Source organism: Notamacropus eugenii, chromosome 3 (genome assembly GCF_028372415.1).
Source record: "Notamacropus eugenii isolate mMacEug1 chromosome 3, mMacEug1.pri_v2, whole genome shotgun sequence".
NCBI classification, from domain to species: Eukaryota; Metazoa; Chordata; class Mammalia; order Diprotodontia; family Macropodidae; genus Notamacropus; species Notamacropus eugenii.
In genome coordinates, this window is record NC_092874.1 from 125,670,555 (window position 1) to 125,697,733 (window position 27,179).

General features: G+C 36.1%; 1 long non-coding RNA gene across 1 annotated transcript in view; it reads right to left on the minus strand.

Annotated features, from left to right (window-relative positions):
* Positions 1-27,179, minus strand: part of LOC140533287 (uncharacterized) — a 141,075-nt gene that overhangs the window by 24,446 nt on the left and 89,450 nt on the right. Inside the window, exon 2 of the long non-coding RNA XR_011976865.1 lies at positions 1,878-1,954. This is a non-coding gene — a long non-coding RNA (uncharacterized lncRNA). The remainder of the gene's footprint in view (positions 1-1,877; positions 1,955-27,179) is intronic.

The following is a 27,179-nucleotide window of genomic DNA, read 5'->3' on the forward strand; positions in this document are numbered from 1 at the left end:
CCAAGTCAACATCTGATTTCCCACTTCTAGGCTTTTGCACAGACTATTTTGCATGCCTGCAATGCATCCTTCCTTCTTTAGCTCAAAGCCTAGTTTATCAACCACATTCTAGGGAAAACATTTCATGATCACCCTAATTGTCAACACTTTCTCTCTTCCCAAATTATTGTGCATATTCTTATTTATATATGATATTCTTCCAAGAAGAATGTTTCTCCATGTAATATTCATTTACGTGACTGCTTTTTGGTTTGGATTGGATCTGACTATTTCCTATAACGAAGTATAATATAACTAATATAATTCCTATAATAAAAGTCATCTATAGACTTTTTTTAAGACTCTTAGAAAAACACCATTAATTCAAACATTAACCAAAAACACATTTAGGAGTGTCCTTCAGATCAATCATAAAGATTTTAAAGAGGAAACTATTCTTGGTAGAGTTGTCCACATATTGAAATAGTGCAAAATCAGTGCTTTCACCTTTCTGGTTCTGAATAATTTCTGGAGTATGGGGAAATGGATTTATAAAGATCAGTTGTTATACAGCTATCAATTCCCTTTAAGTGAGCTGTTATGTGGAATTTATCCCACCTATTAATCCATTCCAGGCCTTAGACAATCAGGTAGCAAGCATGGGAGCCCATAACAGGTCAAGTAGGAGAGGGAATGGCAAAATTCCTTTGACTTTTTTAAGCTTTCATTTTCTGTGAAAATACCATGGGTGTTTTTATGTCAGTGGTATAGAGGTAAGAACACTGTATTTGAAATCAGATCTTAATTCAAATCTAAACTTGCTGCTAATTTCATTGTGATCTTGGACAGGCCACTTAATTTTTCTAAATCCCAGGTTCATCATCAATCTCTCTATCTAGTCCATCTTTCACTCAATTCTGGATTCACATGAATTACTGAATTCAATGTGAGGTAAATTTGGAAATAAATGTACCCCAATTGTCTTGAGTACTCATCATAAACCTTTTGGGAACTCGAAAATCATATAACAGAATTTATCTTAACAGAACAGAGAAGGAATATATGTTTTGAACATAAAATATTTAATATATAACATAAATACAATTAGCAAAGTAATGGGAAAACATACTTCATTTTCCACTCCTGAATGGACACAAATTCATCCTCATTTCCCACCATGCATCTAATATAGGAGAGCATGCTCCCTCCCTCTCTCTGTCACTCTCTGTGTGTCCTCCTCTGTCTCTGTCTCTTTCTTTCTGACTCTCTGTCTCTCTCTGTCTCCACCTCCTCCCCACATTCATGCTCTGGGATGGGGAAAGGGCTGGCAAAGTCTGTGGTGTGAGATAAACAGAGCCCACCATTTAGATCTCCAAGCAGAGCATCCACTGAACTCATTACCACTCCAATAGCCTGGATATCTTATCTCCTTGTTTTGTGAGGTCTCAGCTCTGAATGTCATAAGTTAGTAAACTAAGGAGATATGGGCATCAGAACTTTTTGTATAATCATGGGACAAATACAATTTATCTGATTAAAGTGTAAACCCAGAAAGGGAAAAGATGAGAGAAAAACAGACACAGAGAGAAAGGTGAAAGGACATACTTCAGGAATATATCACCTAAACTTGAAACTAGAAGTGATGGAACTTACAGTTGCTGTTTAGGATTGTCTAAACAAGTAAAGGAACATCTTATAAGAATCAGAAAAGCCACTCAGAAGCTAATTAGTTTGGTTTTCATTTTGTACCCAGTGAGGTGTTACTCAGGCATAACATGTCAACTCAGCTTAGCAGTAGAATCCTCTAAACAACACAGAAGCAACATCCACCAAGGAACTCTTGTGAATAGTTTCCAAGGCTGAAAGAGATCACCAAAATTTACAGTTTCAAAACTAACCTGATTTCCACATGGATTTTCTTCATTCTTTGGCAAGTTTCTCTAAGCATGTGCATGCTCTCTCTGACAGATACTGTCTGTATAGGAGAAAAATGATGAATAATATTTCCATGTGGAGTGTGATGTATTTTATTATTAATGCATTTGCCTTAATATATGAAAAATTATATTATCATTTATTGTTCACTAAATTATTATGTTTAAGACCTAAAAGTGTCATTATAATGAATATCTGAGAGAAATACATTGATGAGGACTAAATATCTAGCATGAGAAGAAGGAAAAAGTATATTTCTTCACAACAGAGTTACTCCTAGAATCCTGAGAAAAGAGAATGGGGTGTGCTCAAGAGAGGAATGTGCTCTTATAGGCCAATAGTTAAAATTTCAACTTGAGTACTTTAGAAAATTGGGCTTGGACTATTGTTTTGTTGATTGCCTAGATTTCAGAAAAGATGGTGCAAATGCTAGCAATGCAGATTAAACCTAAAAATGTTCCGTGAATAACTTTTAGAAATAGAATAGAATAACCTTTAGAAAGATGGTTGTTAAAAATTTATCATTTCATGATTTGGTGTAACTATATGGTGGTGTTCCTTCTCTGTGAATCTAGTCTTATTGTGATGGGAAGCTAGGTGGTGCTGTGGATAAAGCACTAGTGTAGGAGTCAGGAGGAGCTGAGTTCAAATCTCACCTCAGATACTTGACACTCACTAGCTGTGTGACCTTGGGCAAGTCACTTAACCCCAGTTGCCTCATCCTGGGTCGTCTCCAGTCATCCTGATGAATATCTGGTCACTGGATTCAGATGGCTCTGGAGGAGAAGTGAGGCTGGTGACCTGCACAGCCCTCCCTCACTCAAAACAAAGTCAAGTGCAAGTCATGTCATTACTTCTCTGATGGCATGGTCTTCTTCGGCAATGAAGGATGAACACACACATAGTCTTATTGTGAGATCAAGTTAGACTGAGCTTATGTAAGATCAAGTTAGACTGAGGAAAGCAGCCCAGAGAGTAAGAAGGGCTCCATTAGGTTTTAGGTGCTACATAATGTGGGGAGGCTATCCTTCATACTCACTTCATAAGCATTTGGAGGGCCTGTCACATAAACACAGTCATAATGAGATTGTCCTCTGTTGCATGATTTCAAATCAGTGAAATTGTACCAGATTTCAAAATAGTGTAAGTTCAAGTTAGTTATTTCAAGAAAAAAAAGATTGTAGGTCTCCTTTAAAATATTTTGACCATAACTTTAGTGGCTCTGTTTTGCAATCAGTGCTGATCCAAGACTTGAATGTATTTTATATTAAAATACGTAAATAAAGGTTTTTACATAAAAACACTTTAAAACTACTTAAACTTATTTTGCAATTACAACTCTCTTTAACCATCTAGGGACCTCTTTTACAGGAATATTGAACACATGCTAAGAGCAAAAATTCTACTTCATATTACATATCTGAGATTATATAGTAATATATTGGTACCTACACTTCTTGATTTTTGAAAAGTATTTTCAAAATTAACTGAGCACTAAGGTGTACCTGGGGCAGGGGATTAGGAGAAGAAAGGAAATAACTGTAGGAGCATTTTAAAAGTCTTCACATACATAATCACTTAACTACCTCCTCTCCTCATAATCTTATTCAAGGATTTCATCATCAATACTCTGCCATCTACCCTACTCAGGGAACTAAATTGTCAAAATCTTTGATCCTTTTGTGATAAAAAGAACTTGGTTAAAAATAAAAGAGAACCTTTTTCCCATGAAAATCTGGGATATCCTCTGGGGAAATTGAAATTGAAAGAGGAAGGATATGACAACATTTTTCAAATACGTGAAAGACAAGAGAGATATTAGACTTATTTTTGTGAGATTTCATATACAGAACTAAGACCAATGAGCTCGGGGTACAAAGAAGAAGAAAAAGATCTACATTTTAGTTCTAAATAACTTCAAACTAGTGAAACGTTTTGGAAAATGGAATAGGTCCCTTCATATGACAATGTCAAAGAAGTGTTCATGGGGTGCATGTTTATCAGGGATATTATAAATGTTTCAAACTAAGATGGGGGATTATATTAGATGATCTCTATAATATCTCTCCCAAATCCAAGCATCAGAGTTAAAATAAGGGGCTGGAGAAGAATATATTATGCTTCAGGTATATTAAAAAAGACAACTAGCAATCATGATCTCAAAGAAAAAGCAAAAATAAATAACTAACAGAGATAACATGGAAACTACATCTTGCTAAAAGGTAGCATAAACAGTGAAGTAATATCAATATTAAATGGCATAATATCCAAATTCCATATGGAAAAGTTAAATGAATTATAGAAGGAAATAGACAGAGATCTACACTAGTGGGGAAAAGAAATAACTGTGCCTGGGACATCAGAGATACATGGGAAGACTTATATGAACTGATACAAAGTGAAGTGAGAAGAACCAGGAGAATAGTGTGCAGAGGAACAGCCATATTACAACAATGATCAACTGTAAAAGACTCAGCTACTCTGATCAACAAAACGATCCAAGAAAATCATAAGTGTTCATGATGAAAAACACTATCCACATACAAAAAGAGAACTGAAGAACTCTGAGTGCAAATAGAAGATAGTTTTTTCACTTTATTTTTCTTGCTTCTTTAAAAAAAATGGCTAAAAGGAAATATGTTTTATAAGATTTCACATATATAATTGATATCATCACTTCCCTTCTCAATGTGTCAGGAGGGATTAGAGGGAGGAAATTTGAAACTCAAAAAATTTTTAAATGAATATTAAAGATAAAAAAATTATTTAAATTATTTTAAATGAATGTTACAAATAGATAGAAAAATAAGTGAAAGAAAATAGTAAATTTAAAAGAAAACCAGAGAAGCAATTGAGAAGGCCAGGAGACTTTGTTTTTATCCCCAGTACTATTCCCTGTTTCATTGCTTTCAAAGTTCAAATATAGCTCCACGTGGTTCAGAATGTCATGGTTATTCCTATATCAATATCTTTCATCCTCTACTTTGCTCTGAGACCCCCTCTTTAAACCTCTTGCCCTCAAGATCCTGATTAGACAGGATATTCATGTGATGACATAACTATGCTGCAGGTTGACACATAGTCCTCTAGGAACTCTAGTCCAGAGAATTTCTCCCTAATGATCAAAGGTCTCCTGACTCAAGCATTATGGAAACTAGTGCACAGACAAAAGCTCCATACTTCTTTGGGTTAATACTCTACCCCTTCACTTACTCTCCTATCACACTTATTATATGTGAGAGAACTTTGGAAGAGTTGTTGGACTTAATTTTTTTAATAGTTTATCATTCACAACTTAAATAACAGGAAAAGCAAATGATTACCCTGGTTCCACAGATATACTTTTATGATTATGAATCATTAAAAATGAACCTCTATGAATAAGAGCTCATTAGTACCTCCCTCTGCTTTCCTTTCTATTCTCTGGATATTCATCTCTGGTTTTGTGTATGCAGCTTTCTTTGCATACAATTATGGTCCATATATATATTATTCTAATTCTTCTTTTTATGTTACTTTGCACATTATTTTCCAATTGTTGTTGTTTTTGTGTCTAGATTACCAGAGATGGTTCAATTCCTCTGGTAGCCCAAGGGAATGTGTACATTGAGAAATAGTTGTGATGCAAAAATAGGAGTCTTGGCTGCTGCCAATAAGGCTTATTTTTTTTAAATTTTTTTTTGTTTGAATACTTTGCCTTTAATCATGTAACATTTAATTATCTATTTGCACCACAAATAATAGAAATCCAAGATAAAATTTATTTCATCATTTCATGGCATCTTGAAGCTGGAAGGAAGGTTAGAATTTACCTATGTAAGCCTTTTCTCAATGGAAAAAATATGATTTTCTCCAGCATCTCTGATGGATGATTATCTAACCCATATTTAAACTTTTTCAGTGACTGAGAGTTCAACACCTTGAGAGTCCACTCATTCTGATGTCAGAAAGTTCAATTTTTTTTTCTTCTTCGTACAGCTTATCTATTTTTTATTCGGCTGTGTCTGACTCTTGATGACCCAATTTGAGGTTTTCCTGACAAAGATCTTAGAGTAGTCTGCCATTTCTTTCTCCAACTCCTTTTACAGATGAGGAAAGCAGGCAGGGTTAAGTGACTTGCCCAGGGTCACACAGCTAGTAAGTGTCTGATGCCAGATTTGAACTCACGAAGAGGAGTTTTTCTGATTCCAAGTCCAATGCTCTATCCACTGTGCCACCTTGGTGTCCACAGCTTATCTATTAGGCTCTTATTAAATTTATGTTAGTATATTCCTTACCTGCAAAAAGCCTTCCACCATGCCCTTCAAGCAAATGAGCCATACTAATGTCATGGAAACCTTTCTTCTTTCCACACTGTCAGCGTTAAGATTTTCCTCCCCTCCTCCTTCCCTATTCTCCTCTACTGCCTTCTGCTGTCCTTCCCACTCCCCCATGTCATACGTGTTTCTTACCTTTCACTAAGTCTGGTAAAGGCAAGAATTTAGTGACAAGGAGGATGGAAGGTAAACTCTGTTCATCTCCTTTCCCTTCTTCCTTCCCCTACTGCAGCTCCCCCAGCCCTGGTGTCATGAGTTCTCACTATTTATCCTCTGTTTCTCTCTCTTTAGGCCCCTGACTTCTCTTCACCCCAGAGATTCACTCTCTCACTTTCCTGTGATGATATGCCCAGGATACACCCAAGTTGGTTTTCCTCTGGAATGTGTGTCTAGGAATCTATCATTAGCATCTATATTCAATTCAAGCACGTATTCATTTATTTATTTATTTATTTTAAATTTTTTTTTTTATTTAACTTTTAACATTCATTTTCACAAAATTTTGGGTTCCAAATTTTCTCCCCATTTGTCCCCTCCCCCCACCCCAAAACACCGAGCATTCTAATTGCCCCTATCACCAATCTGCCCTCTCTTCTATCATCCCTCCCTTCCCTTGTCCCTATCTTCTCTTTTGTCCTGTAGGGCCAGATAACTTTCTATACCCTATTACCTGTATTTCTTGATAAGGCTTATTTTTAAAAGAAAGGGGGTGGGAGCATGAACAATGATTCATGTCACCATTATGAATAAGGGAGTAAAAGTGTTAGAGATGCCATTTAAAATTATAGAACATGACACCTTAGTGAGCTGACATTAATTTTGCTCAAGGTCCCAGAGCAAAGCAGGGGAAATCTCAGAAATGGAGCCCAAGTCTCTCGGCTCTCAGTGACTTACATTGCCTTCTACTATACGTAGCTGTTCACTCAAAAAATTTTAGTGATTTTCTGATTACATTCATAACTTGTAAAGTGTATTTCCTGACTAAGTCTGTTCATAAGGCAATAGATATGGAGTCAGATGACCGCTATTTCATAAATACAGAATTTGTCACCTTATTTCACTAAAATTCATACTCTAGTTTTTGCAATTATGTACATGTATACATACACACATATACATATATGCTTATGTCTATGCATATATGTCTGTGTGTATGTATAAATACATATACATTATATATTACATACACATATATGTGTATATATAGATTCACATACTTCTTTTCTAGGTGGTTTTCCTAACCTGCAAGATCATCAGGTCTGGAGGTCACAGACAAGAGTTACTGTTAAGAGAATTGCTGTAGAAAAGATTTTAGCCAGTGTATTAAAAATATCTCAGAATGCCCTCCGCTTGTGACCCTGGTGGTAGGAAGAGTAAATGTAATTGTATTCCTTAAACTGAATCTGCCACATGAACTCTTGCAGATATTTCTCTCTGCTCAGCTTTTTGGTCTTGTCTATATTAAAAATTAAGTCCATTTCTTTTGCATGTGTTTCTATTTTCCAAGCATTTAGGAGAGTTAGACTATGCCTCAATGGCTGTGTCTATGCTTTCAATCAGTTTTTCAAATCATGATGATAATTTTGGTTTCTGAACAGATATTTTTAATGCCAAAGCAACTAGCTGGATCAACAAATAAGTGACCAATTACTTCTCCATCAACTTGTAAAAGATGCTTTGTTAAAGATGTGCCTCATCGAATTCAGAGGAGAAGAAAATGAGACAACGTTGACTCCTTTGCTACAAATGCATCAATGTATTTCTGTATAACCTCCCATCCTCTATTTACATCATGGAAATATCCCTGCCTTTGTGAAGACTATGTTAATAGAGCACAAACTCAAACAGATCCAACTACAATGAAATGCCTTCGAATGTGGGTCTAGCAACAGATGATGTCTGTTATCAGAGGACCAGTCTGAGTTTGAAAAGGCTCATAACCAGGCTGTCCATAAAGCAGTGAATTGGTTTTGTCTCTCTCACCTTATTTGTTAATTCAATAAGCATTTAGAAAGCATCAATGTGTCAGGCCCTATAATACTGGTGATATAAGACCACCTTTCTTCTACAGTCTCAAAAAAAAATATCCCTACCCTCAAGGAGCTTACATTCTCCTGGCAAGAGACAACATGTACAAAGATAAATAAATATCAAATCAAATACAAAATGAACACAGTTATTTGGGAGGTTAGGGAAAATACAAACAATTGGGGTAATAAAGAAAGGAATCATGAGGGAGGTGGCACCTGAGCTGAGCCCTGGTAGGAGCTAACAGGCAGAGGGAATCATTTGGTTTTCACGCAATAATCCTGGGAGATAGGTAGGGTGAGTGCTATTGTTTTCATTTTACAGTAACCTCTTTACAACTTTGATCCATTCTAGTTTGACCCTCTATAACCATGTCAAAGTAGAACATAAGTCAAATCTCTTTGCCACATGACAAGATTTCAAAATATTTGAAGACAACTATCACTTTCCTATTAAAACATTTTTTCCAAGCTAAGCATCTCCAGTTTCTTCAACCAATCCTTATGTGGCATGAGTTCAAGATCCTTTACCATCTTAGATGCCTTGTTCTGTGCACTTACTAACTTATCAATAATGTCTTCCTCAAAGGTGTCACCCAGGCCCAAATGCACTACTCAAAATGTGAAACAGGGTACAGGCCAAAGGGACTATCATTCCATTCCTAGACACTATTAATTCAGTCTAGGAATATATGAGATGTTTTTTGGCTGCCATGCCATATTATGAATTTACATATTGAGCTTTCAGTCCACTAAAACCCTCAGATGAACTATATTCTAGGCACAATTCCCACATCTTTTATTGATTGACATGATTTTTTAAACCTAGTTTTAAATTTTTATTTGTTCTTAATTTTATCCAATTTTATTAGATTTGATTCATCATTCTAGATTTTCAAAATGTATTTGACTCCTGACTCTGTCATCCAATGTGTTAGCAATTCTTTCTAGATTTGTTAAAGACATTTCATCTAAATAACAGAGGTGAGGAGAGAATGTATCCCTGATACACAAAGGTATGAGGGTGGAAAATAAAAGCCATACACAGATAACAACTATCAGGCCAACTTGAATGGAATGGAGAGTGCATGAAGAATGATAATATGAAATAAGACTATAAAGGTAGATCAGAACCATGTTACTGAGGCTTTTTCAAGTCAGGCTGAAGAATCTGTGTTTTATCCTAGATGTAATAGAGAGTCACTAAAGATTTTTGAGTAGGAGTGTGACATGGTTGAATGTCTACAAATAATTTTAAGTCTTTGTTTAGTGTACTTCATCCCTGATCAGAGGCTTGTATATAAAATTAAAACCATACTCCAGAAATCCGAAACACTTTTCAAGGTGCTATTGTTTAGCCCTTTATTTACTTCCCAAATCAGCCTTTTTCTTCTAATGTCCTTACTTTTATAAACGGATGAAAATATTACTTGCATGCCTAAGGTCTTCAGTTTCTTGACTAAAACTTCTGATTTTTAGCAATGCTTTCTAGGTTCCTTCAGGTGACATCATTTGCACCAATGTCAACTAACAGAAATTGGTTGGACTCTTTCAGTTTCATAAACTATTATAGCCCTGAAAGGAAAAAGCTCTGTTGTTTCTGGCCTTGTCTTTCTTCATGCAGGTGGTGAAGATATCTATATCCTAGTCATATTCCCTCATTCAGCCTGCTATCCCCTCTTTCCGTCTTGCCAGTTCTCTAGAATATCCCATATGTAGCAATTTATATACTTAGAAGTCAGGATAACTGATACCTCTCTACCTGTGACCTCAGGGATTAGAACTCAAACATCTCTGCCTGACTGGAACCATACTACTCCTTAGAAATTGAACTGGTCCAGTGCCAGAACCTTGTGAATTGTCTGACACAATGGGACAAAGATGAATCCAGAAATTCCAGAAAGAGCTTGAAGCAACCATGTTCAAGACTTGGGAACAGCCTTCCCCCAAGACCATCTTGAACTTTGTCCTATCATAGCCCTCAGACCACTTCTAGGCTCCTTGGTGATCTCTCTGGCTGTAACCTTTCCCTTCAGTATCTTAAAATAATCTTCATTTGATAAAGGAAAGTCACATGACCTTTCTTTAAATGTGACAAATGCTGAGTGCATTGTTCTTATCCCTGACCGGTCTGATTTTTGTACACCCCAACACAAGTCTTGAGAATTGATTCATCATTTATTGAACATATGCCCCTGGAAGAGAGCAGATCTCCCATTTATTGTTATCTGATCAACACATAACTGCCTCAATATCCCTGCATAGGGAGTCACCAGCCTGCACTCTTTAGATCATCTTTCTTTAATCCTTACTGGATGATTTCCCACCTGACAACATATGTTGGTATATGTTATCATTTCTAAGTGGACAGACACTGCTTCCTCTTCAGTTTATACAGTTTCCTGCTCTGGGGAAAGAATCTTTCCAAGTGTTCCCTTACCCTCCTTTGTAATATTCTTCAACCTTGCCCATACAGGCCAGAATCATCTTCACCTTCTTCTCCTTCTTCACACTGAAATCTTTATACTGGTTTTAAAGAAATACTTCATTCACCTTAATAACCTACCGAGGAACACATATGTTCCTCAAATCCCTTTACCTTCTTTTCTAGGAAGAACAACTTGTACTTCAAATACAGACTTCAGTCATTTGCCCATGTCAATATTAACATTGCACACTCAATTCAGGCCAAAAGCTAGCATTTAGATAGTGGTTTAAGGTTTACAAAGACAGATGCATATATGCAGATACACACATACATATATTCATCCATATACTGTGTGAGTATTTGAATGTATATAATCTCATTTTGTCCTCGTAACATTCCTGGGATGTTGGTGCTATTTATTATGTATATTATTATTGTATATTATAATATATATTATTATAATTATATACATATATACATTATTCCCATTTTCAGATAAGGAAACTGAAGCATACTGAGGTTAAGCAACTTTCTTAGAGCTTGTAAGTGTCTGAGACAGAATTTGAATTTAGTTCTTTGTAATTAAATATAAATTCCTAATTCATTCAATACTCTATCCACTGTGCCACCTAGCTAGATTCCTTTGCAGCTAGTGAAGGTCTTAATCTTCATCTGTTTTTGCTAGTACTCTCCCTTGGTAATCAATCAGTGAGATTTTTCTGGTTTTTCCTCCAGTTTCAGAATCATCGCTCTCCTCATTACTTCCTTATTAAGACTATGATAGCCACAACCAATCCTTAGTAAAGAAAGTTTATATTACAGAACTGAATAATCTAAGTTCAAGTATTATCTCCTCTATTTAATATCTATATGATCTTCAATCAATCATTTAGCATCTCTGGGTCTTGGTTTTCTCATTTGTAAAAGGAAGAGATTGAATTAAATGGCTCCTAAGTTCTTTTTTCATCTAATTCTATGATCCCATGGTCTTTCTCCCACTAATTTCTTATCATTTCATCTTACTTAGATTACCAATTATGTCCCATCCACATCCCAACTTTCCCCATCATGGTTCTGAGATATCACTGGTCATCAAAAAAAATTAAAAAAGAATTTGGGGGGAGTTTTGTGGAAGCCACAGATGACACATGAAGACTAGCAGATGGTGCAGAAAAACTTTAGAAACTAAGAAATGCATAAAACATATATAGTATTGTATAATATCAACATATTTTTACAGTATTTACAGTAAGGTAAATACCCCATAAAAGAAAAAATCAAATTTCTCTGGCATGAAGGGCCAAAAACTTTTTCACAGATTTTCCAGATCATGGGGGTGCTATATCCCTAACCCCCATGATGTGAAAAGGATAACAGTACTTTCCCATCCTCCCTTTTAAGTTCTCCTTCAGTTTCTGTCCTCATTCTCTTTTTCTTATTCTTCTTCCCACTTCTTTTCCTGCTCAGGACCTACTGCTTAAATCCTTCTCCCTCCTCAGCCCTAGCTATTCTATCAACTTCTCAGATATTCCAAATTTCTGCTCCCCAAATTCAATCCCTGGCCTTCTTCACAATTCTGAAACTATTCAAATTACCTTCAAAATGCCTTTTCTTGTCAGCTCCAATATTTCTCTCTTCTCTTTTCTGTCTCCATCACATTTCCCCAAGGAAACCAGAAGTAGGAAGACCTCTCTAAAGTGTGTTAAATGAATTCTTACAACTAACCTGTGAGGGAAGCAAAGTAATTTTTAAAGGCAAGTAGCTTTAACTGCATATAATGGATATGGCAACTAAGCAACAGAAAAGTTAGAAGTATGGACTTGAGCAAATTATTTAGTGGAAGACATAGGTCTTCTAACTCCCCCAAATTGAGGATTTTCCACTGTGCCATGATGGTGGCATATGTTCTTGCCCTCACTCTTACCATATGTAGCAGACAGAGCCATACATAAATCTAGTTCATGTAATTTAGCCCCTATGCCTATCTAAATGAAATCTATTTTCCTTCCATTTCTTTACAGACTAATCTATGATTTCGAAAGGTTTTGTGACTGCATCATGATAGATCACTAAGAGAGATAACCCATTCTGCCTTTTTCTCTTCCTCAAAATAGCATTTTAGGAGGCTATAGAATTAAAAAGCTTTTTGCAGCTGACATTTTTGGCCAGCATAAGAGTGAAAATTGAATAAATTGTTTAATTGGAGGAAGGGAGGATTGGATGCTCTATGCTAAAGTTTTAATGACAGGAGCTCATTAGGCTCACTGCTTTGATTGTAGGCTATGTTTTCCTGATACATTCCTCAGTACACCTTTACTTTTGGATAAATGTTCTACCCCCTTCTTTTGTGAATTCTTGAATTGGTTGCTGAGGCACAAACCTTGTGATAAAAGAGACACTTGTCCTCTGTGCTCAAGCAAGTCAAGCATTAATCTGTGACAAAATATTCTCCCAGATAAGCCACATCTCCCAGTGAGGAACACGAGTTCCTTTCATTCAAATAGCAATCACACCCTCCATGTCTAAATGCCAACCACACATAAGATCAAAAGTACCTAGCTGTTTGTGATTTATTCAACAAGTACTAAGCAAGGCACCATAAGACACTGGTAATACAAAGCTGGATCAAGACACATATCCTGGGGTATCTAGGTGGCTCAGTGAATAGCTGGCTCTGGGGTCAGGAGAACCTGAGTTCAAACTCCAGCCTCAGACACTTGACACTTACTAGCTGCAAGATCTGGGGCAAGTCACATAACCCCAATTGCCTCACTTCCCCCCTCCAAAAAAAAAAGTTGACTGCCCTCAAAAAAACTTATAACATGTGAGGTTTTTTATTTGTTCTGTTTTTGTTTGTTTAAGACCTAACACAGGAACATTTTTAAAAAATTATAATAAACTTAGCAATACTTAGCATATGTTGGTCCTGTCTCTGAAAAAAGCAATTTTTAAATGGGTTAGTACTACAGAGTAGAAATAAGGGCAAAAAATATAGAGTAGCGAAGTTTATTTTCATTATTCCACTTTTTTTAAACAGCTTTTCTTTTTTGATTAGCTATTTGAGGTATCTACTCCTTCCTCCTTTACCCCTAAACACAAACATTCTCATTACTTTCCCCACTTGGCATATCATTCCATGTATGTTGTCCCTAAACTCAACATTCTCTTGAGCCAGCTTTTCATCTGTCACATCAAAAACCATGTCCCTGTGCTGTACAAGGTTCTATTAGATATTATACTCAAACGTGCTCTGCATTCAATTCCCCTATGATGATCTCAGCCATAAAAACATTTATAATGCTATGCTGACTTTCCTCTATTTGTACAGCCATTAAAGTATACATGTTGCACCCCCTAAGAACCAGGCTGTTCAAAGATGATTAACTGACCTGAAAAATTATTCCATTCTAATGTGCTAATGGAAGATGGCTTGAGGTAATTTTACTTCTTTCTGAGAAATATGTGCGTTTTCATAGAGGTCTTTTGTATTGTATTCAAAGGGTTAATTCTAAGGGTTGGAGAAATGATCAATCTCTCCTATTTATACTCTAATATTTAGGAAAAAGATGACCTCTAAACAGAAAGTTATATAGCAAGTATTACTATACCATTTTTGCTTTTTTGAAAGCAAATTAAAACACACAATTCATATTCATTCCCTTGGTATTTGTTGTGGCATATGGTACAGTCAGAGACCAGATGAATGGTGCATACTGGGAATACAACTTATTTCAAGGTTCCCTCTGGTGCTTCCACATAAGAAATGCATTGCTCCAGATGTGCAGAATTCTTGGCCCCATAACAGTCAATGCACTAATATTTTTAAAGACCATCTCATTGTGAGAAATTATTGGCAACATTTTGACTTAAGAATGATATAGAGAGAGAGGGAAAGGTCTCCCTTCTCACATAACTTAGTAAAAAAAAATTCTGACCTTGGATATTGGAGGAGTACTGATTGGCCAGGGTAGACATGACTGAACTCATAGACAATATTTATGGACTCATGATTGCTATTCTGAATACATGATTGGATTACCTTTAGCAAAGATTCCACCCCATTCATGGTCTTAGACACAGATGAATATTATCTAGAAAAAAATCTTATACCAGGCAACTTCTAATAACTAGCCTAAGGAAGACAAATACTCAATAACTTTGGAAGGCAGCTGTTTTTCAGAGAAGGTGCTAATTTAGGACTACTCAATGAAGGTACTATTTATTATTTCAAGAATGACCTTGAAATAGCTACTATTACCCATTATCATAGAGTACAGTAGAGTTAGAGGTCTAAGAGCCATGCCTGAATCATAAGGCTTCTTACAAAGGTCGCACAATAAGAAAATCTGTTGAGCTTTTAAGCAGGCAATCTATGAGGTTACACACGGTTATAAAACTATTAGATCAAACAGCAAGCAAAAATAATTACAATAAATGAAGTATAAATGTTTCTGCTCATTAGGAAGAAAATGTCACTAAATGATGGGTTCTCTGATGGTTTAAGTAGACAAAAAGCAATAAACCATTATTTAGCATTACTACCATGAGTAGTAATTCACACATGAGTATCACTTTATATTATTAGGTGAGTCATAGTAGTTCCATAAGGCTCTGGCCAATTAAAAAAAAAGGTCACCCAGAATACCCTATAAATACGCTACCATAGATTTTATTATCTAACGCAAGAATTTGCTACTTGTAACATAAATACTAAAGGTGAATTGTGAGATGATATTGAGCATCATGTCCAAGAGGTAATAGACATAATTGTGAAGTAAATAAAATGAACTTTGGCAGTATCACTTCGCTACTCAGACATCTGTCATATATTTTATTTTTCTTCTAAAATGGTTATCAACATGATGTTGACTAATGATGGTTTAAGAAGTTACTTTTACCATACACATTTGCATTTTAAAAAGTGACTCAATGCTACGAAAGCCATCAAGAAGCAAAGTAATAGTGCTATAATGCTAGAATGAATGGCAATAAAGATGATGGTTTGAGTGAGGGGAAAGCTATTCTACCCATGAGAATTATTCTGGGCACATAAGTTAGAGTTGCAGATAAGGGTATGAGTTCTTTGGGAAAGAAAGCCCATCCTATCACCATCTCCTTTCTTCCAACTATCCACTTATTCTTCTAGAAGACCAAGGTTCAGAAATAATTCCTATTATAATACTGGCTTCTAAGTATTCCTACATTCAGAAAAATGGAACATATTCACAATTGGTTTTCTTGAATGGGCTTTATTAAGAGATACATGGAGATAGAAGTTAGTCTTTTCTTTATGGGTTCTAAGCAGTAACAATTGTTTCACAAGATCTCCCTTGCTCTGAAAACTCTCTGAACCCCAGGGATACAAAGCCCAGAATGGATAGCTTGTTCCACAATTGTCAGAATTCTTGTTTAAACTGAGGAATTTCCTTATTTGAGGGGAAGGGGTTGTGGCTTAGGATCTTTAGGCTAGGGTTCACACTCAATGTACTGTTTATCCCACAGAGTGTTTTCTACCCTGGATTCAAGTTCTGGGCTTGTTTGTATAATTGGATGACATATACAAGCCAGTGGAAGCTACCGTGACATTTGACTTATATCTACTTCTATGAAAATCTCTCCAACTCCTGAGGAAGATTTCTTGTATGTGAAGAGTGATACTGTGGATAAGCAGACAAAAGAAGGCTTCAGAAAATGGATAGAGTCTTTCTAGAGATGTATTTGGGACTGTAATGACCCTAAGCAACAGAGGCTTTGAAGCACATTCCCTTGTCAGTTCATGGGATTGTGGGATCATAGATTTAGAGCCAGAAGGAAGCTCAAAGGCCATATAGTTTAAATCCTTCATTTTATAAATGAGGAATTGAGGCCAAGAAAGATTAAGTGACTTGTCATTTAAGCTACAGTATTTTACAGATAGTAAATGTTTCAGGTGAGCTGTTCCATAGAAAGGGAATGAGTGCCATCCACTTCAGAAAACAAGGAAAAATGCAGAGTGAGAAAATAAAAAGAGGGCACCTGAGAGGACATTTACTGAGTTCTAAGGAGAGATGCAACAAGAGAAGCAACATAGAAGGGGCCTGTGTTGAAAGGATCTCCACCTCCTGAGAACTGAAAAGAGTTGCAGGATGTGGAGTCACAAGAGGGAAAGCAAATACCACCAGTGACTAGTAATATGCTGAGAAAAACTGGGGGCCGAAACTGCTGAAATACAGCAACATTGCAATCAGAAAAAGAAGCCAATAATGAGGAGAGCATTGATTTGGAGAAATCCACATCACTACCATTGGAGTCCCAGTCAAGGTAATGTTAAAAGTGAATGAAATGATACAGTTCTCTGGGAGGACAGTTGTGCCCTGGTGCTATTTTTTTCTTAGGATGTTAGTGTGTGTCTGTAATGTAAAGATCTTCCCCACCCATTAAGGGAAGTTTGTGTAGGGAAGGCTTATTGTGTAGGAAGGCTTACACCTTTTGTTAATTTCTAATGAGGCATTGGGTCACAAGACTCATGCCCTCCAGCTCTGAAAAGTGCATATATACTCTGAGGTGAGGTTTTGCTTTAGGGCTTATTTTTGGAAGAAGGTCGGTGTACCAGATGAGACTCTGGGAAGCTGTGAAGGAGCCCTCCAAACTTAAAAACCTAGATGTTGGTTTCTCTCTGGTAACTATGTATGTATGTAATGATCAAACAGTTGGAGCTGTCTGTTGATTTGTAATGTATGAATTGCTTATGATCAAACAGTTAGAATCCCTGTCTGTTGGACTTTATTTCTCTGTAATTTCTCTGTTGTGATATGTGATTAAAGAAGATTGTTGACCCGCATAAGTTGCTTTCCTTTAAGAAAATCTAATCTAAGGACCTGTGCTAGCAGGTCATCCTGGATGTGTCAGGGTGCTTGCTGCTACAGTGTCCTGTTTTCATTGATTTATAGATAAAATTATTCATGTTTTTAGTCTTGCGAATATGTTTTTGAGGTGGGATAGTGATCACCACTTTTGAGGTATCAGATACTGAAATTTCCAGGTCATAAGAATAGAAGTAATATTCTAAAGAGAGAAGTTCCTTCAAAGTTTACCTGGGCCCCTAGTGAGCTGAGTGAGGCTTTGACACAAAGTTTAGCTGAGATTTGGGTAATAGTAGCCTATTAGCTTCTTTATTGTCCCTAAATCCCTCATACTTCCTCCAGGGCAACTGAGTATGTTTGCATAAATTACTAAAAGCAGTGTCCTGAAATGATATAAAGGGGGGAGGGGGGACCTAGTACTCTTCCTTTTTGTTATACAGTTCCCAAGGAGAGAAACATTTGTAATCCCCATTAAAACTAGTAATATAAAAATGCCAATTGAGTGCAAAAAAAAAGTCCAAAATTTGAGGAAGAGGCTAACCATTTTCAGGTGAGAAAAGTGGGAAAGTCTTTACATTTCCTTCAGAGGAATATAAGCTCCTTGAGGGCAAGTACTATATTATTTAATCTTTATATTTCTCAGTGTCTCACACATAGTAGGTGCTTAGTTTTTGTGGGTTTTTTTTTAATAGCATTGAAATGAGATGGCATCTGAGCTGAGTCTTAAGAGAAGAAATTTCAACAAGAAAAGTGAGTTGGGGAGACGTGAAGAGGAATCTATTCTAGGAATGAGGGACAGTATTTGGGAAAGGTTTGAGAATGAGAGATAGCAAGGATATGGAACATATAAAGGATCAGAACTTCTAGAGATAAGAGAACATAATGTAGTAGAAGAGAAAGTACCTGGGTTTGAATCCTAACTCTGGAAATTAAGACAGACTTATTCACTAGAAGGTCAAACACTGAAGCTGAAGCTTAAATATTCTGACCACATAACTAGAAGACAGGCCTCATTGGAAAAGATTCTGATGCTGGGAAAGATTGAAAGCAAAAGGAAAAAGGGACAGCAGAGGATGAGATGGATAGATGGTATCATGGAAGCAATGAATTTTAGCCTGGACAGACTTCAGGAGACAGTAGAAGATAGAAGGGTCTGGTATGGTAAGGTGCAGGGGGTCGAAAAGAGTCATACAAGATTGAATGACTCAACAACTTTTAAAGGTCTTTCTAATTCCAAATTTATGATCAAGACCAATCTCTTCCTTTTTACAGAATCCCAGATTTTTAGATAAGGCTACAAAGGTAAGTTGTAATCAAATTAATCTCCTTTCCCTTATAGACTGAAACTTCCACATGGTTATTCATAATAAAATAAACAAGAATCAGTGATAATAGTTGAGAATCTGAACTTGGAACTCACGTCTGTCTCCTCAATATTGATGCTTATCAAAAATCAATTACTTGATTGTCCATTTCTAAAATAAGTATTTCCCTCCATTTAATATGTTTGGTTTCTTCTTGAGTGGAACAACTCCATGTTCCTTTCTATTTTCCTCCCTCACTCTGTTCTACCCACACCTAACCCAGGATAACAAAATTAAAAACCACTTCCTACTTCCTGTCTTTCAAAGAAAGGTGGTAAGGATCTGTGCAAAAGTATGTCTAGGTCTGAATTATCTTTACTTTCAATAAGATTATCAAATAAGAACACTAAACTGAAGGTCTCAAAGACATTTGGGAGGACTAAGACTGATTAATGCATTGACTTTTATAATTTTTCTGTGTAAGTAAAAGCATACTTTATTTTTTGTGAATATTTTTTCAAAATTTGTCAAAGTATTATATTTAATGATTAAGTAGATAAATATTCTTTTGTAATAATATGCAACACTTTTAAAGATGTGTGATTTGAGCATCATGAATTTCCTGATATCCTTCAGAAAAAAACGAAAGAAATTTTGAATGATCTTCACTTCTTTTCACCCCTCCACCACTTTCTTCACCTTCCTATTCTAGGAGCAAATCTTATTAGTCATTTTACACATTAGTATATTATAGGCCCTTTGAATTTTGGGGAGTATTTACATATTAAATCTAATCTCTAATTGTGGAATTAATTCAGGTCACCCAAGTACAAAGAAGTCATGGGGAATGTGGTGGTACAAGGAGAATAAGAACCACTAGCTTCCAGGCCTCCATCATCACAGAATTGAACTTATTTTGTCAATGTGTAAACACAACTTTATATGTAGATGAGATAAAATCTGACTTTCTCCACAAAAGAATAAGAAGAGATAAGAGTATATAATTTTTATCTGGGCTCAGTGACAGATTTTCACATGTCTACCCTAAATTCTTTTAAGTCTTGAACAATTGGGTGACTATTACATTCTTAGCTACATTTTTAGTTATTTCTGGTCACCTGAAATAGCTTGGGTGGGTGAGAAGGAATGTTTTATTTCTGGTTTTATGTTTCCCCTCTAACTAATGGAAAACCACTTATCCTGAGATATCCTCTACGCAGAAGCTTCATTTTCTGTGGTAATTCTAATTTAGCACTTAGTGTGTTTGTAGGCCTCTGGAGGTAAGAATGCAACAGAGCCATCTAAATACATGATCCTCAGCAAACTTCAACACATTTGATCTGGAGCAAATGCTGCCTTTCTTGAAAGATTTGTCATTTTCAAATAATGCTTCTTAATTAGATGATCCCACAGAGGACAGAAATAGTCCAGAACAATTCATTTATCATGGTGACAGCAATAGCATAAAAAAGTTTCTTATTTGTACAATAATAAAGATTTTCTGAGTTTCTGTGGGAAAAAAAAAAGATGAGAACATTGTTTTCCTAAAGTATCAGCTGAAACCCATCTGTGTTCCACTGCCTAGTGATGTCTTAATTCTCAACCTGATTATCAAAGACTCTCCATAAAGGTCATCAAACAAACAAACAAAGCCATTTGTTAGAGAAGGAGATTAGAGAAATGTGTATGAAGCATAGCATTGGCCTTTCTCTGTCCAGAAAAGCAGAAGGTATAAATTCATCTGGAAAATGTTATGAGCTGTAACACCAAAGTCATGCATTCCATAAAATGCTTCCATTTCTTTCTCTCATTGCATATTAAACTCTTTCAATTTTCTCTCTATATATCATTGAAAAAAGAAAAAGAAAAAAATACTAAAAAAGAAATGGCAAAAAGATAAACATGCTTTTTTTAAATGAAAATAGAAGCATTATTATTTGTTATTTCATATTTTCCCCCAGGAACTGGTCCTTTTCTTGTACATAGCCAAAGAAAATCACATACAAGAGTGGGTTTAACAAGAGATGCTCCAATTAAAGGAAACACAGATGGAAACATAAAGACCCTACCTTTGTTGGTAGGGATGTTAAATGCTTTTGCACAGATTATTCTCAGGAGGAGAACTAGCTTCTTTCATAGAATTTTTCCATTGTAGATCATTGGCAGTGGGCCACTGTAAGGTAAGAAGCATCAGACTATCTATGGATGGCTGAAATGTCAAGTCAGCCAACCTACTATGTTCAAGGCCACACAAACATAAAAGTATTAAGGAGGATAAAAGTATACTGTAAACAATGAAACTGTAGGCTGTGGTCTATTGGAATACCTATTGATACAGAATAATTAATATCTTATGAATTCATGGAGTAAAAGCCATGATTTGTATAGTTTTCTAGTGTGTTAAGAGGCACACTTTCTTTACGTAGGTGAAACCAGAGAGAGAACAACATCTGATTGTTGTCGAGAAAAGTGGTGCCAAGGTGAACAACCTTTTAAGCCAAACTCTCTTATATATCTAGCCCTTTTCATTTGAATTAAAGCAAAGGACAATGATGAAGCAAGTTAAATTTTCTCAGGCGCTGCATCATTCAGGTCCTTTCTCAGGGACATTGTACAGGGGATGCAATAAAAACTAACAATTAAAATAGTTTTCTATGTTTGATAAAAGCTGAACTGGAGTACTCAGAGAAATCCTTGGAAGAAATGAGTTCTGAGAACTAAAGGGTTCAAAATAGAATTCAAAAAAGCAGGCTGGATTTAGGATGTATATCTATTGCTTTCTGTGAATAGTCTGGCAGAGAGGAAAAGCTTTATCACCATTGTTTGCAAGAGGGAGCTGACTGAGGAGTTTCAACAGCATTGGTTGAGGTTGATGAATAAAGAAAAGTGTACTACTAATTCTTTTTCAGGGGAGAGGCTTACTAATCGTTATCCTCCCACCCACCATGGATGGAAAACAGAATAATAGTATGTAGTACTGAATGTAGCTCCTTAGTTGAAGACTATATTTGAGGTCCAATAGAAAGCTGAAAGAGTAGGACATCAGAACTAATTGAATAAGATACATTCGTTTTCTGACACGTAGTATCCTTAGTGGATACTGTAAAGGTTATTAGGTGATCCTGAAAATAACTGGGTAGCTGAAATCCAACTAAAGCAGATATGTGACACCCAAGGAGGGAGAAGCAGAAAGATTTGCTCAGTAGGGAACAGGCCCATGAAGAGAGGGCCAAAGTAATATTATGAGAAAGCACTGACTGGCTTGCAGCCTCAGAAGCGAGTTTCCTTTCCATATGTGTCCTACATACACATGTACTCCACATATATATTTCCCACATGTTATCCTTATTCATATTCATTCTTCTAACTAAAGGTATGTGTATTTATGGAACAATGAGCTCATGGATATAAGTAAAATATTTTTAGTTATTTTTATTTCTGTGCTGTTTTAGTAAATGCTTAATGTATCTTCTGATTAGTAAAAATCATACAATTAAGTGTTTGTGAGGGGCAGCTACATGATAGAACTCTGGGTCTGGACTCAGGATGACCTGATTTCAAATCCAGCCTCAGATGCTTACTAGTTGTGTGACCCGGGGCAAATCATATAACCTATTTGCCTCAGTTTTCTCATCTGTAAAATGAGCCAGAGAAGAAGATGGCAAACTCCTCCAGCATCTTTGCCAAGAAAATCCCAAATGGGATCATGAACAGTTTAACATGACTGAACAACAAAAACAGACTAGCGAACCATGGTTTGGAAGGAATTCTGACTCACAAAGTACCTGAAATGCTAGGCAACTTTTTGTGGGCTTCCTGGGGAGGGAGCATCACATAGTAAAGGCACTACATGTAAAAGATCAAACATCAGCCTCTCCTCGTTACTTTTCAGCTTTACTAATTAGCATCTGAAAAGATGGGTTTCAAGTAATATTTCCCTATTATGCCCTATAACCCAATAAATTCATTTATGTAACATCTATATTTTTACATAGATCAAGAAGTCTATTATTAGATAATTTTGGAGATGAAGTTTTCACAATGATCACTCTTAAGATATTCAGTTTTAGAGAATTCTCTTCTATATCCTCTTCCCAACTGATATTTTCCTGGATCCTTCACATGAGAAGTATAAAGTGGAGAAGAAAAAAAGATACATAGACCTGGGGAAGGAAGACAATAGTAAGAATCACATAAAATATTTCTTTTTTTTATCAAACTTTTATTTTATTTTGGGGAGGTTTTAATTTGATATTTAATTTTCCCCAGTTATATGTAAAAACAATTTTAACATTCATTTTTTTTTAACTTTGAGTTCCAAATTCTCTTTCTTCCTCCCTCCCAACCCCACCCCCATTGAGAACACAAGCAATCATATAGGTAATATATGTATAGTCATGCAAAGCACTTCCAGAATAGTCATATTGTGAAAGATGAACTGTATTTTCATCCATTGTATTCCCCATTTATTCTATTTTCTCTCCTTTCAACCTGTCCCTCCTCAAAAGTGTTTTGTTTCTGACTACGCCCTCCCCAATCTGTCCTCCCTTCTCTTATCCCTTTCCCCCTATTTTTCTGTAGGGTAAGATAGATTTCTATATCCATTTGAGTTTGTATAATATTCCCTCTGAGCCAATTCTGATGAAAGCAAGTTTCACTCATTCCCTCTCTTCTCCCCTCTTCTCCTACACTGCAAAACTTTTTCTTGTCTTTTTATATGTGAGATAATTTATCCCGTTCTGCCTCTCCCTTTCTCTTTCTCCCAGTGCATTCCTCTCTCTCACCCCTCAATTTTATTTTTTTAGATATTATCTATTCATATTCAGCTCACACCTGTGCCCTCTGTATATACATTCTTTCTAATTACTCTAATGATGAGAAAGGTCTTATGAGTTACAAATATCATCTTTCCACGTAGGAATATAAAAAGTTTAATAAGTCCCTTATGGCTTCCCTTTCCTGTTTACCTTTTCATACTTCTCTTGAATCTTATATTTGAAAATCAACTTTTCTTCTTATCTCTGATTTTTTCTCAATAATGCATGAAATTCCTCTTTCTCATTGAATATCCATTTTCCTTCTTCATGGATAATATTGAGTTTTGCTGGGTAGGTGATTCTTGGTTTTAATCCTAGCTCCTTTGCCCTCCAGACTATCATATTCCAAGCCCTCTGATCCTTCAATGTAGAAGTTGCTACATCTTGTGTCATCCTGATTGTGGCTCCATGATACTTGAGTTGTTTCTTTCTGGATGATTGCAATATTTTCTCTTTGACCAGGGAACTCTGGAATTTGGCTCTAATATTCCTGACAGTTTTCATTTGAGGATCTCATTCAGGAGGTGATCAGTGGATTTCTTCAATTTCTATTTTACCTTCTGGTTCTAGAATATCAGGGCAGTTTTCTTTGATAATTTCTTGAAAGATAATGTCAGGGCTCTTTTTTAATCATGGCTTTCAGGTAGTCCAATAACTTTTAAACAACCTCTCCTGGATCTATTTTTTCAGGTCAGTTGTTTGTTTGTTTTGTTTTTTTTTTGATTTAGATATCTCGCACTATCTTCTATTTTTTTAATTTATTTGGTTTTGTTTTATGATTACCTGATTTCTTATAAAGTCATTAGAATTCATTTGCTCCATTCTAATTTTTAAGGAATTATTTTCTTCAGTGAGCTTGTGGACCTCTTTTTTCATTTGGTCAGTTCTGTTTTTTTAAGGCATTCTTCTCTTTGACTTTCTGGATCTCTTTTACATTTGGCCTAGTCTGTTTTTAAGATGTTATTTCCTTCAGTATTTTTTGTGTCTTCTTTACCAAGCTGTTGAAGTGTTTTTCATGATTTTCTTGCATCACTCTCATTTCTCTCCCCAAATTTTCCTCTACTTACCCTATTTGATTTTCAAAATGATTTTTGAGCTCTTCCATGACCCGAGACCAATTCATATTTTTCTGAGGCTTTGGGGTAGGAACTTTGACTTTGTTGTCTTCTTCTGGTTGCGTGTGTTTGTCACCAAAGTAAGATTCTGTAGTCAGAGGTTGCTTTTTTTCCATTGTTTGCTCATTTTCCCATCCTATTACTTGACTTTTTAACTGTTAAGGTAGCACTCTGCTTCCAGTGTGGAGGACACATTGTTTCAAGAGTCAAGGGTTTTGTTCAGCTGTTTTCAGACATACTTCTAGGGACCTGTAAGTTTTCAGCTCTTCCTAAGTGGTGTGGTCTAAGGAGAGGTGTTTACTCCTCTCCTGATCTGTGCTCTGGTTTGTTAGTGACCACAAGCACTCTTTTCTGCCCTGGAGTTCTGATGAGGTTCCCCTCTCCACTGCTGCCACAAGCTCTGCTATGCTGGTGCCCCTCCTCACTCTGAGACTGTCACCCTGGACTTCAAGCCAGATCAAGTATTGTCAAAGCAACAGAGTCCCTCCTCAGTGCTAGCAAAGACATCTTTGTAATCTCCATCTGATTTTTTGTTCAATCCCTTTACCATCTGTAGCTGAGAGCTCTGGAAGCAACCACTGCTGCTGCTGATTCAGTCACTCCCAAGGCCTACTCCCAGTCTTTTAGAGCCAGGGCTGTGGGAAGGGCCCTACATTGGACTATGCTCCTCTCTCACCCAGGTCTGATAAACCTTTCCTATCAACCTTCCAGGTTGTCTTGGGCTGGAAATTTGTTTTACATTGTCTTTTGTGGACTTTGCTGCTCTAGAATTTATTTAGAGAAATTTTATAGGGATTTGGAGGGATTTGGGAGAGAGCTCCGGAGAATGAGTCCCTGCTTTTACTCTGCCATCTTGGCTCCACCCCCCATAAATTATTTTTTAAGTTATTTAATTGCTTATTTCTCTCAACTAATTACAAGTTGGTTAAGACTAGGAAAAATCAGTATAAATGGCACATTAAAGAAGGCACATAATAGAAAAATTCCTTCTAATAGAAAGAATGACATTAAAAGATTTTGGCCAGTGTTTTGACTTTAGAGGACTGATGGTAAAATATCGCATCCCATTTCTTGGTAGAGAGTAGAAATTATAGGCACTTAATGAGGCATAAACTATAAGATATGACTAATGTATTATGTTGTTTGGCTTAATTTCACTGTAAAATTTGAAAAGGAGAAGAGGAAGGGAAGGGAATAAGAATTTATATAGCATCTGCTACATATACTATGAATTTATTAATTTATTCAATGATTAGGCAAAATTCTGATGAAATGCAAAAAAAATATTTGCAGGATGTTGACTGGAACAGCTTTAAAACATGAGAAAGTTCTTTTAATCAATCAATAATTATTAAACTCCTATTATTAAGCTAGAAACTGTGCTAAGCATTTGGTACACAAAGAGATACAAAAGACACCGGATCTGGAGTTCAAAGATAAAGTTTTCTAGTATGTTAATAGGCACATGTTCTCTATGTTATCAATGAACTTACAACCTAATGATTATTTTGATGCCTAAACTTCTCTCTGAGAATTAAGCGGTGGGTAGCCCATATGCCTTGGTGGAATCCACGTGACAGAATACAAACAATGCTGCCAGAACCTTGGGATGTTCATCTATGGTGAATATAAACAGGTCATGAATTAGAGTTACACAAATTGGGAAAGCCATGGATGGGATGCAATCTGAATTATTTGAGGGAGTACATATATCAGTAAGAACATAGTTCCATTGGAATATTGACCAAAAGTAGCCAATTAATTTTGCTTTCTTAAGCACTATGAATTCACACAATATTAGACAATGTATCACGGAAGACATTAGAAGAACGAAGAAGCCTGAATGAGACATTACTGAATCACTAAACTGAAGGCCAAATGAAAGGTCTAATCTATTATGTAGGGTCAATCTACCCTATAACAAAATCATATATGTTGAATGTCAGATCTGGAAAGGTCTTACAATTTAATAAAAATGTATAATCACAGAATGCTAGAGTATAGAAGAGACTTTTATAGACATCTAATTCAACCTATACATGAAAAATAATTTTTTAATGTCCCTGTTATAGTAGTGACAACTACTAAGACTATAAAGTTCCTCCCATGTAGGCTAGGCTTTTTGCTGTGGCCAAACAGATCATCTAATCTTTCTTCTATGTGATTCTCTTTCTGAAAATAACTATCAAGCCCTTTCCCCTTTGAAGTCTTCTCTTTTCTAGACTAAATATACTCCCTTCTTTCAATCAAGCCTTATATAAAATGGGCTAAAGGCTTTTCAATAACTCAATGGCCCTCCTCTGACATTCTTTCTTTTATCAATGACCTTCCATAAGTGTATTACCCAGAACTAAACATAATACTCTACATGTAATCTGTCCAGGCAGAAGTCAATGGAATTATCATTGCCTTATTC